Here is a 17,610-nt window from a genome sequence, read left to right as displayed (position 1 = left end):
TGTATTTGTATAGCGCTTTACTAGTCCCTAAGGACCCCAAAGCGCTTTACACATTCAGTCATCCACCCATTCACGATGCCAAGCTACATTGTAGCCACAGCCACCCTGGGGCGCACTGACAGAGGCGAGGCTGCCGGACACTGGCGCCACCAGGCCCTCTGACCACCACCAGTAGGCAACGGGTGAAGAACGACCGAGACTGGGCTCGAACCGGCAACCTTCCGATTACAAGGCGAACTCCCAACTCTTGAGCCACGATTCGGGCCCCAATATGCCCAAATATCAAAGAGAAATTAAAAATGCATGCCGTGGAAGAGTTCGGGTCTTAGGAGGTTAAACAGGGTTGCAAAATGCTACATTGTTACTACAGTATAAAGCTTCATATCATTTTAAAAACAAACACAATCACAAAAAAAGGTAAATAAAGGTAAATACAATATCTAATTCCATGTATGGACTTTATAGCAACTATGCTATGAGTGTTCGTGCAATAACTATGGTCTCAGTTTTTACACAGGCTCGTACAGTCGGTTATGTCCACTAGCAAAACTGCCAGATGTACTACACCCCCACATCACACCAACTGAAAACAGTGTAGCTAAACAGGTCTACTGTTCCGTGTGTGCATCACAGAACAAGAGAGAGTTGAGACGAGGTATTCAAAGCAATTCCCAGTTTCTGGTTTAGGTGGGTAGCCTCATACTGTAGTACTGATAAGTATCATGCTTCCAAAAGTAAATTGTTTGTGTGCGAGTGTGTATTTGAACATATGTTCCTGTGGGTCATGTGGTGTTCTCTGGTGTTTAACCCTCTGCCCTTTCTCTACTTAATGGACTCCTTTGAGGCCTAACCTCTCTCTCACAAACACACACTCGCATACACACCCGCTCTCCCTGACTCCGGAGGTTTCATAATCCTCTCTGCTTGCTCGCACACTTAGCCATATCTGATGATTTTCTGCAGTAATGAAGTTAGCATTGGAGGGAGCACTGCTGTTACATTTTAACATTGATTTGTTCGATACGTGGTGGGTAGTGTATTTGAGTCGAATTGTTCTTGTAAATGCACGGGCGTGTAAACAACATGACGCTTGATGGGTGATGTTTTAATTTCTCGATGTCTGACAGGGACAGGTTAAGCAGGGAGTAAAAAATGATTGGGCCCACAGTAAAGGCAGAGAGAAAAACTGCCATGTGCATTAGTATGTAGCATGCAGTGTTTTTGGAGGCTCTCTGAGGGTCACAGTATGTTTTGCATCAAATGCAAAATGAGGGCAAGTTCTAGTGCTTCAGCCTCACTCGAGTGTGTGTGTGTGTATCTATGTATTCCCACTCAGTGGTTCAGCACTAAGATACACTGAAAAAGTCCCCACAAGGAAAAAAAAAGATGATGAACTGTTTGTCAGGTAGTTCAAAGGCAAAAACAATCCCACATTCAGACCACACTACGTAGTAGTGGAAAACACGCATTCAAGTTGGAGGAGAAAAGAAAGAAAAAAGATCTGCTGTAAAGCCATAAAATACAATTCATCTTGTCGCGGTCCCTGCAAGGAGCGTGTAATCGCAATGACACACTGGTGTAATCCATTTAAAACACTTTGGCTCAGGCCTAGGCTGCTTTGACTTCCTCTGCAGGCTTGTGCCATCATCTTCATTTCAGATACGTTTCCCTGACTGCCTGCTATTAGCGAAAATGTGTAAGCTGCCTTGTCGTCCACCTGCTCAGGCTGCCAGGCGAGCATCTTGTCCTGGATGCATTACATGACCGGCGAGAGCACACAAAAAAAAAAACACGAAAAGATAATAACCGGCTCATCTGAGGCAGAGGTGAAGTGCAAGCCTATTCGCTTGTCCGCAGACATGTAATCTGTCTCGAGAGGTGCTCTCTCTTCTGGCGCCTTTGTGCTTTGACTTTCGGAGGCAGGGTAGACCCACCCAACCTGACTAGGCAATGAGCTTAGAGTAATGGTGTCACCAGAGCGCTGAATCTCATTGAGAGTTGCTTGAGCAAACATTATCTCACGCTGAAACCACTGCAGCAGTGTCTGGAGGGGAGGCTCCGGTGAGTTATTACACAGCGAGTTTTAATCTTACAGGAGGAAATACACGCTTGTCATTTAATGTAAAAAGATCAGAGGGCAACCTGGGTGCATTCTGCATGCGCTACTCCATGCAGGGTTGAAAGTAATTGAACTAATTAGGCACTCAACGGGACCAAGTTAAACATGCAGTTGGCATTAAACCGTGGATGATTTATATTTACCTATAAACTTTGCCCAAGACTGCTGCTCACCACCGGACTGTTTTATGCATCGTTGGTTTAATTATGACTATTTGTTAATGGGCATTCTGAGAGGCCTGGCGTACTGGTTAAAAATATTCAGGGTTGTTCAGGAATGAAAAGAATGATAAACAGTGGTTTAACAAGAGCGGCGAAAACAACCTTTTTCTTCACAAAATATAGCCAAAAGTGTAATAGATTTAAAATTGTATACAGAGCTCAATAAAGACGCGTTCATTGCAAAAAATAATGACAGCACTGCACGTTTGATCAGCATTAGTTGTGACCTTGCACACAAGATGCTATCAAAACAGCTTAATGCACGAAACTGAAGCGCTGTAAACAAACTCCAACTGTATGAGGGAAGCCAAATTATATGAGGGAAGCCAAGCGTTAAGCAAAGTGCAACCACTGGATTATCTTTACACCTTAGGGCTGTGAGATATGACCAAAATCTCATATCCCGATATAAGAATTCTAACGATATAAATCATAAAAATGTAACATTTTCTGTAAATTATGTGAATCTCGGGCAGCTCGACTTGCGGGAAGTGTTTCCAGCTGCGCGTCATGTAGCTGGAGTTTGAGTCTAAGGTCTATTTTTTAGCACCTGACGGTTCTTTTTTAATTCTCATCCGTAAATAATCTGCTCTTTCACGTGATTCAGTTTATTTTGAAAAGTCTCAACAGGATCTTGAGCTTTATTGTGAAAGGTTTATGTGGAACATAAACAAGCGGACACGCGATGGTGTCGTTGTTGCTAACCACAACACATAAAAACAGGCGCTTGTCCGTCCGTACTGTGGTTATATAAAATATAAGAGAAAGAGAGAACTTTAAAAAATTAATGCAGCCACTACAGTGACCATCAGAACGGTGAAGAAATATTGCCGTAAACAGTTTATTTTGCGACACCACGAAACAAACGATAGCGTAAAATGAAACAATAGACGTTTTTATATATCGTCATCCAATATATATCGTTATATCGAACAGCCCTATTACACCTATTAAAACACAGCAATAACACCGCTAGGCAGTGGTGGCCACCACAAAGCTGTTTTTCTTTCTTTTTTTAAACTACTCATGTTGTTTTTGGAACAGTCCGACCAACTCGGAACGCACTAACGGCTCATCTGTGTGCTAGTCCGGTAGCTTATAATGTGCCAGAGCTTCTCAAATAATTGCACTTATCTCGTGAGCTATAATGTCAACTCTCTCTTTTTTTTCTTCCCCTCTCTCAGAGCATATTGCATTCCCCAAGTCAACAGTTCAATCTCACCTTCCCCGCCCACTTCTCTCCGAGCAGCAGATGCCATAATTTTTCTTTGCCCCCACTTCTCTTTCTCCTCACCCACCTTCCTTCTACCCACTAGATGGATCAGCTCTCTCTCTCAATCCATGCTTCCTCTGCACCTCCTCAGACGGGGAGATTGATTTGTCTACAGGACGCCTCTGACCTTTGATATGATCCGATAAGGGACGCACGGCCCTAACCGAATTAGACAATCAAAGGGGAGGCACATTAGAAGTGAGAGGAGGGTGTTTCCCTTTTTTGCTTGCAACATGCCGCTGCTTTTTTTTCTTTTCTATGACCGTTAAATCCACTGTCCATCTCCTGCCAGCCTCAATCAGACACCCGGGGGAAAATAAAAGATGTGTTTTCAAATTGCACTCTGCCTAAAGGCTCTTTGGGCCAAATTTAATTTTCACCTTGCATCGATTTTCCCTTACTCCCAACTCAATGGATCCTAATGTTATCTATGGTGTATTTCTGTGCTACGCAGGAATAAAAGGGAGGCCTTGTTCTGGACTGCTGCATGTCAGAAGACACTGCGTGCAATATGTCTTCCTCGTAGCATCCAGGGACCGAAATGATTGAGAAGCTGCCCTTTTCTTTGTGTCAGTTCTGGCATCGCTTTGTGTCTTTGGGATATTTCCCAAATCAACTTTCATCCGCATGTATTGACTTGACTTGACTTAATCTTCCAGTTTGTCTTTAAAGCTGATGTTCAGTACTGTAACTTTTAACCAGGAAAAGATATTTGCTTAACGCATCATCCGCATTTTTCAGTCCAGATGCATCCGACTGAAATAGCGGACTTCTGTTGTGATGCCTTCTGTTGTGAAATCTAGACGGCACACATGCAGCGTGCTAGATGCTTTTACTAAAAATACACCTGACGTCAAGGGATGGTAGGCTTTTGTCTTATCTGTAGCTGGATGCAGTGTTGCCATCCCTGTTACAATGAGTCTTTGCCTGAGTTGGATTGGCACCTTTGGGCATCCAGGTTAAAAATCAAGAAGCCTCACCACCTTTAATCACGATTAGGTAAGTTTGTCTCTCAGCACAGATTGTGAATGTGGTGTTTGTTTTCACTTTTTCTTTTATCCCAGGCTTGATTTCTGTAGAAATAACTACAGAAATAGCTATTTATAAAGATACTTAAACTGGGTTAAGCACATCTAGCTCTATTTATAATGCTTTAATAATTAATGAAAGATAATTTAATTCCTCGGCAAGCTGCAGTCAGGCTATGATGGGAATCACATCGTTAGAAACGCTGCATCGAGTGGAAACAGAAAACACTGATGGGAAAAAAAGCGAAATTAGATTATCCAAAAAGGACAACGCTTTAGCGTCCGTCTTTTTCGGACGTTTTTAGAACCACTCTGGTGTCGAGGCTGAGGGAACCTTTGCGGCAGCTTACCCTAAAAAACCCGTTAATAAATAAATAAATAAAGATATTTTTGGGGGGGAAAAACAGCTGACAAGCTGGACAGAAGAAAGGATAGGTTTCGACAGATCCCAGCCTTCTTTCACTGGAACATATGAAGAGGAAAACAAAGAGTGAAGAGGATGACGAGGAAAGGCAGTGGCTTCAAAGTGGGCTACAGCGTTGCAAAGCCAACAAATGGCGTGAAAGCACACTCGACTTGCACGGATACACATGAGACCCAGTATCACAAGCCACAACACATAACCAGGCGCGGGTATGAACAGAGGGAGGGTGTTTGTGTGAAGGGGGGGATGAAGCAGTGGGGAGAGCATGAGGAGATGCAATCCCTCCCACCCACCCCTCTGGCAACATCGGTATCCTCGGTACCATTTGTTTGTCGTCTTAAACTGGCAGAGAGCTCAGGAAGCCAGGGTCTTACATAAACCCTACCCAGTATGGCTCTTTGCTGGGGAACTGATCCCTCCCAAAACCCTCATTGTTATTCTCTCATGATGCCGAGGGATCTGCCGAGCACCCACAGCCAAACCTACAGCAGGACTGAGTGCGAGGTTGGGGTGCTGTGTTTACATGTGTGCTCTGTCAGGGGGGACTGAGCTAACTGTACACACAGGATTACAGACAGAGTACAACTTTTAAAGCTGAAATGTCACTCATTTATTGAGGACGTGGTCATCGTTTTTCCCTCAACTTCAAATCGCTACACAGGGGGCAAAAAAAATCTTGTTCATTAATCCTTCCAGGTCTGTTACATTGCTGACTTTGCGCGATCATAATCGCTTAAAAGACTCCATGAGACAGGTCTTCTTTGTCAAATTGAATTTCCTCTCCACTATCACCAAGTGGCAGATATTCATCAAGGGGAAAGGGGGAGAAAAAGATTTCAAAAGGTACAATATAATAGGCTCGAACACACTTCCAGGGATGTCCACATTCTCCTACGTGTGGAGATTACACTCTGCAGCCACGGAGCTGCTGACTCTGTCAGGGGTTTGATTTAAATGTCCAAGGTAGAGCTTGATCAAAACATGTCCTTTTTCAGTCTGATCAAAGACAATATGGCCGCTGGGGTCTATGAAATCCATGCTGTGCACTCTCAACCTCTGTATTTACAGAACAGAGCTCAGCTTCATTCAATAAAATATGCATAAAGCACGAGCTGCCTCATGTGATTGCCTCATCTCCGGCAGCTATTCAAGAATTTTCTCTAGGATTTTTTGGGAAATTCACGTATAGAGTTGAAATATCTATTTAGTCAAATTTGGGAAGTGGACTTTACGGGATCTCTATATTTGCCGTGGCTCTGCATATTCTTACATTACACTCGGGCTGTTCTTTAGCTGGCTGTAAAATACTATTAATAAATTATATGCTGTGGATACAAGCCTCACTGATCCTACCACAGTGGTTGGACTATTTCATATCCAATATGAAGATTTTTTTTTTTTTATCTTAAGGCACCTGAGACAGTTTCCCCCCCCTATAAAAACCAAATAAAAACTTTTCTAAAACTAAACCCTTAAAAAGTTTAACTTGTTTCCTCTCTTCAGCAAAACAATAATGTGGAGCCCATCACGGTGTGCAGAAGAAATATTGTTCACAGTGACCTCCAAGTGACTACCGGAATGGGTTCAAGGTATGAATATAAAAATCTAATAGTGTGAATCTGAGGCTGCTGGGACAACTGAGATTTCTTCTATTTGCAGCTAAGGCTTCATCAAAGTATCCTTTATAAGGTGCATTTTTGTCAGCCTTTCTTTTTTCTCATTACTGACCTGAAAGGACAGTAAGAGAAAAAAAAAGTTGGCATCGGTGTTGGAAAAAAAGAGAAAGAGAGATTGGAAAGTGTCTGGAATCATAATCAAGTCTGGGATGTACACAGAGAAAATGAATCTTATCTTTAGGTCAGAGGCGGATGATCTGACAAAGAAGCCCACAAGCTGCCACTCGAGTTCACTTTCCACTTCTGCTACTTTCTTTTTGTTTTTTCCAAATGCTTTGATTCGCTCTACCCTTTCCCATGGTGGAAGTCCCTTGGATAGCAACCGAGTAGGTCTAATTGATTTCTCTTGTTCATGTCGGGTAGAGGCAGCAGCATCGAACTGTGCAGAGTACCCTGGCTCCAGCTTGCCTGCATTATTCCTTTCTGTTTTCTTCTTTGCCTCCATATCCCAGTAGACTATAAGGCCAATATTCAACATACCAGTGCCCTCTAAACTCTCACAAGATGCCAGATGGCTGAGGTATGCCAAAGCAATCACATGTATGGAGGTAAAATAACACCTTGGCGCTGTACACGTGGCTTACATAAAGGTCAGGCTGTAAGATTACACTGGCGTTTACGCTTCTGAAATCGCAGCTAGACGCTATCGCAGCTAGACGCTATCGTGCCGAAATAACTAGCGGTAAAGGCGATGATATCATGAATGCCCATTCAGCCAACTCCAGTGCAGCAGCTTTGCAGAAAATAGTAGCTTTGTAGAATTATTCCAATCATTCATATTTCATTACTATAATATATTGATTTTTTCCCGACAATTAAACAAAAACAAGCCTGCAGTTCCAATTGCTTTTGCATTTCTTTGCATGACATTCAGGAATCCTCGCATTCACCCTACTTCAACAGGCATTGTGACTCAAGGCAGCACATCTATAGCATTTTCCTCTTGCCTTTGTCTTTGGTCGGTATCCATCAGTTTTGTCACTTCCTGCCATGTCAGGGGAGCAAGAAGGCAATGCTTTTCTATTTAATATTTTTTTCTGTTTGTTTTTTCAATTTTAACAGCACAATGCAGACCAGATTTTCCTTCTACAACAACAATACAGCCGACAGTCGAGCAGGGAAGGAAAACATCCACCACAACGTTGGCGGCTGAGATGAATTTCTAATCACGCATGATTGAGCTTGGATTAGAAGCACTGCTAGAGAAATTAGGTAACAGCAAATTTACAACAAAAGCACTCTAACCAAACAGTGTTTTCTGCTGGTTCAAGATCAAGACAGCCATGGTCAAATTAAAGCTCAGCAGAAATACAAGGAACATCATCTCACAGATAGCATAACTGCCATCATATGGTTGTATAAAGAATACTTAGCACTGCTAATGCATCATGAACCACCCCTGAATAATTCATTGAAATGCCATGAAATTTACATATTACAGAATTGCATTTGTGTAGGTCAAAAATATGACACCCTTCAGTACTGCACGGAATACTGTGGACTAGCCAAAGATTTACAACACCAATGGTGGAAGAAATTAAAAGCAACTTTATTGACAGATCACATGACGGTATAGAGCTTGCATCATCTTTTAATAGAGGTGCTGAATTTAAGCTTCATCTTAAATCATGTATTACCAGAGAGTGGTGGCTGTCATATATGAGTAATTAATGCTACAGTTAGCAAAAAATAATTTAAAAAACCCATAATAAGTTTGATTAATTGTGCCTTTCCTGAATATAATAAAATAATAAAAAATAATTTAAAAACCCATAATAAGTTTGATTAATTGTGCCTTTCCTGAATATAATTCCATCAGATGTTTGTCTGCTACAAACATCTGCTATATAATCAGCAGCTTATGGTGGCTAATGCTAGCTGTTAGCATACATTAGCTACTTCTTCAGATAACACTGAGTCAGTAATGCATGTGTTGACGTATGCTTTGGCTATCAGTGTAGCCAAAGATTACATTACTCTGTCATGCTTCAGACTGTTATAAAAGATATCATATTTCTTGGACAGCTAACACTGAAAGCACCTATCATAAATTTACAGTCTTTTTAATATAATGTGCAATTTCAGCTAAATAACTAAATGAAAGAAAACAAGAGTAAATTCATCCTTTCCAGATCCTGAAAACTAGTTTTATTGCTTAAATAAACCTTTTTTCTTTCAACTTAAACTGCTCTAAATTTAATCTAAAAATGATTTGCAGACAGAGAAAACCAAATTCACCTTTGAAAGCAAAATAGCATGCTGTTTCATTTACTCGTTGTTAATTAGGTCAATCATTAACATGATATGCTTTTTCTCAGTTTATTACTAACAGTGATTTGCTACAATCGTACTTGTTTTGTTGCAGTACAGTAAGCAGCTTATGGTGGCTAATGCTAGCTGTTAGCATGCATTAGCTACTTCTTCAGATAACACTGAGTCAATGATTTGAACTGTTTGTCTTTTAATAATGCATGTGTTGACATATACTTTGGCAGTCAGTGTGCCCAGAGTTTTAAAAAGAAAGACTACATTACTCTGTCATGCTTCAGACTGTTATAAAATATATCTTATTTCTTCGACAGCTAACACTAGGAGCACTTATGCTAACTTTACAGTCTCCATAATATAACATGATATTTTTTTTCCTCAGTTTATTACTCGAAGCGATTTGCTACAGTCTTACTTGTTTACGTGCAGTATAATAAGCAGGTTATGATGGCTAATGCTAGCTAACGGCACATTTCATCTAACAACACTGTCCATTCAACAGTTTTCTTCCTTCTTCCTCTTACACAGTCTGGTTCAGGGTGCAAAGTTGGAAAAACATTACGATACATGACCATGCATCAGATAGCTGCTGCTACTGCAAAAACACACACACACACACACACACACACACACACACACACACACACACACACACACACAAACATGTTGTATAACCAAGAACAGGTCTTGCACAGGCCAAGGACATCTTTTGAAACTTTACAGTATCTTCACAATAATACGTAATTTTGCCAGGAAAACAGATCTGTACATTCCCTTGTAGACTTCAGACTCAGTGTTTTTTGTTGGCGTGTTATGATGCAAACTTGTAGTCATTAATCAAGGCTTACTGGGCTCTAACCTGGAGAAGGCAAATATTGATTGCTCTCAGATAAGACTTGACATGTGGTTACCCAGCTATCAGATGGCAAAAAAGTACATTTCATCTGTGCCACTTATATAACATCAGTCTATCCTGATCACTTGTAATGCCTTTTTTTAATTTATTTTTTTATTGTTTAACATTAACTTCAATATCAACGCTGGGCTTTTAAATTAAAATGTGACCAGCGTGAAGAAAGAAAAGGATTAATAAACCGCTCTTAATTGGATAACATGAGCAATCTGCAACGGCTCACCTTCCTACTGTATCACATACATCAGACTTAATAGCACTGACATCTCCTGCACGAGGCAAAAGTTGTTTAACAACTTAATGAGTGTCTGATTTATGACTGGAGCCCGGTGTCTGATAAATAAACAGCACAGGTGAGAGGGTTTCATCTCACAGAGCGTTTTCTAATCAACAGCTAAGAAGAGACGAAACATTTAAGGTTGTACTTGTGTGCATTGGGCCTGCGAATAAATGTGTGCGAGTGTGCCGGCTTGCTGAAGTGAATTCCACTCATCATTCAATTCTTCCAGAGTGTGCATAAAATAACTGATTAGTTGCATCTATCAAATTCCTAAATCTCCAATATTTCACGTACGTATTGAAATATCATCAAGGAAGCGCAAAAGGTCAATACACACACTGTCGGGGAGGGAGGGGGGGATAAATATCATCCTGTTCTTATTAACAGTCATGTGACAAACCACATCTGAGACTGTGTGACGCGCATGTTCGCGCACATCCACGCGGGGAATGGGTTTGTATTGTCATGTGGCCGTGTGTGAATCTCAATGAGATGCATTTTGTGCCAAGTAGCCAAGGGAGTTGTTAAATGTGACGGCATCAGAACATCCAGTTTCGGAGAGGCTGTGTCCATGAAGGGACAGCGACACCCTCATGAGTGAGAAGCTCGCTCTGCAAGAGACGTGGAACTTTGGCAGCCCATGCATCAGCTAGCACAAAATGAAGCCTGCCTCATCCAAGAGCATTAAGATGCGGATAAATAAATAAAACATTGCCACCATGAGAGGAGAGGCAATGTGACAGCGGGATTTTTTTTTTTTTTTTTGTGCTTGCTTTCATGTTGGCAGGCGCAGGCATTTTATTTTGGGATGAATCAAAATTTCCTGAAAACGCCTGCGCCAGGTGTATCTAATTATCTGACAGTGCATCCTCATTATAAAACGGCCCCTGGGAGCCGGGCGTTCGGCTTGCCGAGCCTTGGACCGCAATCAAGGTGCTCCTAACAGCAAGCGCACGAAGATAATATAGACACTACGTTTCCATAGATGTACTGAGCCCACTTTTTTTTCTTTTTTTTTTGCAGAGAACTAGCCCTTGTTTGCACTTTCACGATACTGTGTGTGCCCGTTTTCTTTAAAAATCCATATATACCTACACGAATGCTGTAGTTTTGCTTGTTTTCGGCGCATCCATGTGACAAACACGTTTCAGTACAGTTAGACAGTCTGAGGAATGAAAGGAAAAACAGCTATACATGTATTACCAGCTGTTATGACAGCCCCTTGCTGTCTCAGCCATGCCCTGATTATGTCACCTGGATGAAGTTTATAAACCATAATTACAGCTTATTCCTGATTCTCTCCAGGGACGTGCAAGCAGGCAAAAGGAAAAGTGGGTGTGTTGTCAACACGGTCACACTAGAGCAAACTATGTTAGGGCATAATTAATGAGAGAAAAGGATCTGCAGAAGTGGCAGAAGTGCAGCTCTGTAGCTGGCAACGCTGGATGCTGATCTGGTGGGGGGGTCACCGTGGAGGACGCAACTGTGAGCAAGCCCACCTGTCTTTCTCCTGCTTATGATTTCCGGCCACAGCTTAAATCCCATCCAGCAGTGATTGATGTGGGCTTGGCGAGTGGGTCTGGGAGCATCACTCAAAGGCAAGATGGAGGAAAAGCTGCGGAATGTTTCCAGTTTATGAAGTGATGATGGCGAGGGAGGAGGGAGGGAGGGGGCAATCTTACCTAGGACTAATCTGTGGAAAGCTTTGCAGCAAATGATTCAAATCCGCTTTATGCTCAAATGTGTGTTTACTCACAGGGATACCTGAGCTGCGTGACCACTGACTTTCAGCATTACTTTTTCCCATATTGCAATTTGCTGGTCATCTAAAGAGGGTGTGAGCACTTCACCTGATGTTCCTTCTAGATTTGGCAACATTATTACCTTCATATAATTACTTCTACTAGAGATGTTTTTTAATGATAATACGTGATTACCTTCTAATTTGAACTGGTTTAAGAAAGAAAGACACAAATATTTAAACTGACAGATCATTAGGGATTAGAATAATGATAAGCAACCCTTAATTACATTCCAAACTAGGATGAGTAAAGTCTTTTTTCAATAAAGCAGCTTAATATTAAGACAAACTCATCTGCATGAATAAAAACTGTGTTGCTGAGCCACATTAGTGCCTTTTTTATGCGTTACATTTTAGTGGACCCTGTGTCACAGTTTCCTCTGCTTACCCATTTAGTTCCTTTTGAAATGCAACAGTATCTCTTGCACTGCCTCATGACTGGCAGACCGTAATGCTATTACCTCTCCTTGATGGTCATGCTCACTTAGCCCCCTGTCACTCTACACTAGCCAGCGAAGACACATCTCTCTGACTGGCTGTCCTTGCCCTCATTTGCGAATGCTTCTCTTTGCTACAAAATACCGAGGAACCACAAACTTTTCACTTCATTATCTTGCTTTTTAGAGGCTTTCCACTTTTCTTTTTTTTCCCTCGGGCTGCAAAGTATGAGTGCAAATCACGGGTAATTGGCTATATATGAATCACTTGTCAGTAGTAGTCTGAAAAAAAGAAAAACTCTTTAACGCAGGAAAGGGATCGCATAAATTATGGAACGCCCAAATCAGGCAGTGATGGAGGGAGGAAATAAAAAAATAAAAAAAACAAAACAAAAAACACAGGCATGTCCTGACACACTACTGCGCATGAGCCACTGTCAGTCACCAGTCAAATCTGGCATCAAAGCCTGTCAGATAACAGCAGCAAAATGGGTAAACTGGGTGAGTCACAGCCCACCCACCGGCTACACCACCTGAGTCAGGAGCTCTTGGGCACGCATCAACGCGCGCGCACACACGCACGCACGCATGCATTCATAGATAGACTAAGCAAATCGTCTCAGTTTGCAGAAGCAAACATTACACCAAACTTTCTCAACACGTCCCACAACTATGGCACAGAATAACCCCCCCTTAACACACACGCACACATTTCCAGCTTGTTTATGCGTGCCCGCGCATCCTCCGGAGCGGGCAGAGCATCGTTCGGGGCAAAGATGGCTCTCTCCCCCTGTCTCTCTCTCTATTTCTATTTTGTGTGTCCGTGTGAGCGCAGTACGTGTTATAAATGTTGACGATATAAATTCTGTTAAATATCTCGCCGCCATCTGGAGTGTAACAGCGAGCGGCAGCCCGGTGCACGTTGCGTTTGCGCCACATTCTCCACAACATCCCTCCAAAGCAAAGATGTGCAAAAAATGAAATTTAAAAAAAAAAAACACCCCGGGCTCCTACTCACATCGCGGCACGACACAGAACTTGGAGCGGACACAGAAAAAAACGACACTTTATTCCACACATGGAAAACATGACGAGCCGCTCTCGGCTGCAATTGACAGAATACGAAAAGAAAAAGTACTACTTACTCTATACCCAGGCGGAAGAATGCAAAGCCCTCGCAACTGTAGATAAAAAAGGAAAATAAAAAAATGAGGGATGCGCTTCGTGTTGTTATTTTTCATTCAAAGAGACCAACTTAGTAATGGATAGCTGGGTGTCTTCTCAAACGTGAAGCCTTTTTTTTTTTTAAATAAATGTATATGTACATATCTCTGTGTACAAAAATCTCCACTTACCATGGGCTGTCCGAATAAATTCCTTAGGAAATTCCAGAGGAGTCCCTTCTTTCTTCACTCAAAGTCAGAAAACAGCAATGCCTTTTTCTTATTCCAAAAACAGGCCCCCGAATGAACTGAAAGAGAGAAGAGACCGAAAAAAGGAAGAAGAAGAAGAAGAAGAAGCCACAACAAATTCCGTTAGAACCAGGAGTCCCCCCCCTCCCCAACACCAACACCACCACCACCCAAAAAGTGTTGACCTAACATCTGTGAAGGAGAGCAAACAATAAAAAAAAAGGCAACTCGCAATAAATTGGCGGAATGGACAGATGGTACCTGCTCTCTTTATCACTGCCGACAAAGACAATGAGAGCGGCAATAAGACGGGCACAAAACTGAGAGCTGAGCTTTCCTTAGGAAACGCAGTCCCGGCGTGCTGTCGGATTCTACGCGCGCGCGTGCACGCACGCACGCACACACAGCTGCCGACGACGGCGGGAGCGAAAGCGAGAGAGGGAGGGAGGGGGGGAGAGAGGAGACCTGGGATGCTGCGCTCCAAAGCTGCACTACGCAGTCTGGCCGCTTGATGGCCAGCTAGAAGAGCTGCTGAGACTGGGATGTTTCCCAGCACTGTGAAAAGCTGGAGCCAAGTGTATACCCTCATTATCAAATGTTTAAAAAAATCTCAGTGTTAATGTTAAGCTGCCATCTGAGCTACGAGCCCATCATTGTGCATGTTGTGCATTGACAGCTCTAAATTGTTCAAATAAACCCTGAAGCAGGGGCCTCACTTTAGTTCAGGAGCTACATTTAGCAACACAGATCACAAGCGGGTCAGCGAGGGAGACGCTTTACCAAACAGGCGACGCAACTTCTAAAATGTATTGCTGGTTTTTAAAGCATGCTGACGTTACATAACAATTTAACAGCATTACGTACCAAGACAGTGGGGAAAAGCACCAAACTTTCAAAAGTAGAGTTTTTGTAAGTGAAAGATTCAAAACAGCAACAGTGTTTCAAACAACTTCCCCAGATCTAGAAAAATACTTTCCATCTAAGCTAACGCTATCATCACTAGATCAGGAGCAATTTATTTTACACTTTATTTGAATTAGACAAGTTTATTATGGTGATTATGTCCTTGGGCACAGTTCAGGGGGACGATATTTTACTTTTATATGATGATAACCCGAGCATGATGGTGGCACAGTCCATCATCTGGGCAGGGCCCCATCTCTGCGTGGGTTCTCTCCAGAAGCTCCTGCGTCCTACCAGAGACATGCATTTAGTTTTTCTGTTAAATGGTGATTAGAAATTACTTGTAAATGTGAGTACAAGAGTTTTCTGTCTTCGTTTTAGCCTTGTAACAGGCTGGTGTTCTGTCCAGGGTGTACCCCCCCACATCAGCACCTGTGGCACCTGCGATAGGCTCCAGCCCCACAGTCTTGAACTGAATAAGCAGAAGAAGAAGAACTGATATATGTTAATATTGCAGCTTTCATTGACTTTAGTGATTAGGATTTCACATTCAAAGAAAATAATGACTTGCGATTTATCGTTATGTGCTGAACTAACAGTCATCTCAGGGGGGAAAAACACTATGCTTCCAATGGATGGATGGATAAGGAGTCTGGCAACACAGTGGCGTTTACTGAGAACTGGATCGCGCCGTAAGACTTGGTCTAAAAGTAGTTTTGACATGTTTTTGCCATGAAACTGGGTCAGCAATAAAATCCAGTGTTACTTACACTAAGTAAATTCAAGCCCACTGCAACTACTGTCATCTAGGAATAAGCACAAGTACAATTTTTCCAAAGACAGTGTGGTGTTTGCTGTCAAAATACAACTGTTGGGTTAGTATACCTTTATAATGATGAACATTGTAAAGGTATACCTAATATATTTGGAGCCCGCCATTGGCTGGAAATCCATGCAGTGAAATGCTCCACAGATAGAAAATACAAATATATATTATGGAAAATACACATTTTTAATAGTATTCAGTAAGACAGAATAACGGCACAGTGGCCTCTTGCATCATTTTAGTATATGATACAACTAGGAACACATTAATGACTACCATTTTTTTCACATTAAAGTCAGTGAATCCTTAAAAATTGCAGTGAGAAATGACTTCATGTATCTGTCAGTACTTGAGCAGCTAAAATGTAGTTGACTGTTTCTTAAGTATCAGTCCATCACAGGTTTTATTGTTTTCATCACAATAAAACCTGATGAGAAGTGAGAGGGGAGAAGTTCTTGCTAAAATGAGAAAAACACAATTTGTGATGGTGAATAGCAAAAAATTCTCAGTATCCTGGAAGAGTTCTTTTCGAGCAAAGATGGCGATTATTTGCTCATTACTATAGAAGCTGACATCGTTCCGCTATCAAGTGCAGCGTTTCCATTTATTCCGTAGCTCACCAATTCACAAGCACTGATCTCGAGCTGCTCCCGAGGCCTCGCTGAAGGTGCAAGTTTTTTTTTAAACTAATTACGCTGCAGAAAATTCCTACTGAGAAAATACTTGAAAGTGGAATCATCTGATCTCTGCAAGTGAATTTGTTAAAGCTGACACTTTAGATAGTTGTAATTCGTGCTTGCAAATGATAGCTTAGTTTAGGCTGTGGATGAAAAGGCTTACTTTATCATCTTCTTTAAAAAACATAGCGAACTGGGGAATATATGTAGCCCATGTTTAAGTTATCCAAATTAATCCAAAACTATAAGAGGTAAGACTAAAGGTAACTTTAACCACATGAAATTTCCCCTTGTGGGACTAATAAAGGTATCTTATCTTATCTTATCTTATCTTATCTTATCTTATCTTATCTTATCTTATCTTATCTTATCTTATTACCTGTGCAACACGCAAACTAAGGATCTTACAGTTGTTGCATAGACAATGCATAATAAAACTAAAAGTAAACCTTGAGGTGTTTCTAGACCTTGAATTAAGTCAAACATTGGAAAGTTTGAAAGAGAAACTTGTCTGCACACAATATCTAACCCATGCATCCTGCTGGACTTATGTGTAGAGGCACAGATATGAGGAGGGCTACAAAAATAGGTCACGCTGAAGGTTCCCAAGACCACAGTAGCCTTCACATTTCTTAAATATAAGTTCCGGTTGCCTGCAAATGTTGGAGAAGTACCTTAATAAATGATGGGACCAGGAACTTGGTCATTCTGCCTGAGCTCCAGAGATCCTGCTTGGAGATGGGAGAAAAACTTCCAGAAATGCAATCATAATTGTAGGCTTTACCAGTCTGGGCCTTTTATGGCAGATTTGCCAGACAAAAGCCTCTCCTCGGTGATAGACTGAGGAGAATGAAAACCCGCTTGGAGAAAAAGCCCCTAAAGGACTTTCGGACAGTGAGAAACAAAATTCTCTGGTCTGATGAAACCAAGATTTCCTTTGGGAGTGCACTGGCCCCACTACACCTACCCAATAAGTTTTGCTTTATTTTGTAGCTGCAGGCAGATGAAGGTGGATAGACTCAGGAAAGAAGCTGAAGAGATTCCACGTAGTGCAGGTGACGAATGACCTGCGCTGACTTTGAGATGCCGGTTTGGTGACAAGAACTCTGCTAAGGTGTGTGGGGTCAGCGGTGACCTTGCCAGTTCTTTTCTTCTTCAACTCATGCTAGTTTACCACCTGCACTTTCTTCAACTCTGCCAAGTTACAGACTTTACATCCTGTAACCAAAAATAAAGTGCTGAAGTTACTGTACACATTCTGCAGGCAACTTAGAGGTCAATCTGTCTGAAGCAGAGTAGCTGTTTGAAGTTTGTCTTTTTTCTTTTTTTGTGCATTCATTGACTCAAAGGCA

At 41.8% G+C, this 17,610-nt stretch overlaps 1 protein-coding gene across 21 annotated transcripts in view; it reads right to left on the bottom strand.

Moving 5' to 3' along the window:
- The window catches only part of LOC147335864 (receptor-type tyrosine-protein phosphatase delta-like), a 418,922-nt gene extending 404,669 nt beyond the window's left edge, over positions 1-14,253 (bottom strand). For all 21 annotated transcript variants that reach the window (XM_086283190.1, XM_086283253.1, XM_086283206.1 and 18 more), the window contains exons 1-3: positions 14,114-14,253; positions 13,796-13,911; positions 13,586-13,621 (exon numbers count right to left, since the gene is read on the bottom strand). The gene's annotated coding sequence lies outside the window, so the exon portion shown is untranslated. The remainder of the gene's footprint in view (positions 1-13,585; positions 13,622-13,795; positions 13,912-14,113) is intronic.
- Between the last annotated feature and the right edge of the window lie 3,357 nt (positions 14,254-17,610).

The sequence above is a fragment of the Aulonocara sp. 'chitande type north' Nkhata Bay genome, linkage group LG3, assembly GCF_057382095.1.
Source record: "Aulonocara sp. 'chitande type north' Nkhata Bay isolate Kocher_YH1m ecotype deep benthic linkage group LG3, A_spYH_male_GT1.1, whole genome shotgun sequence".
Lineage (NCBI taxonomy): Eukaryota > Metazoa > Chordata > Actinopteri > Cichliformes > Cichlidae > Aulonocara > Aulonocara sp. 'chitande type north' Nkhata Bay.
Note: the sequence above shows the minus strand (reverse complement) of the source record. Positions and strands in the feature narration are given on the sequence as shown.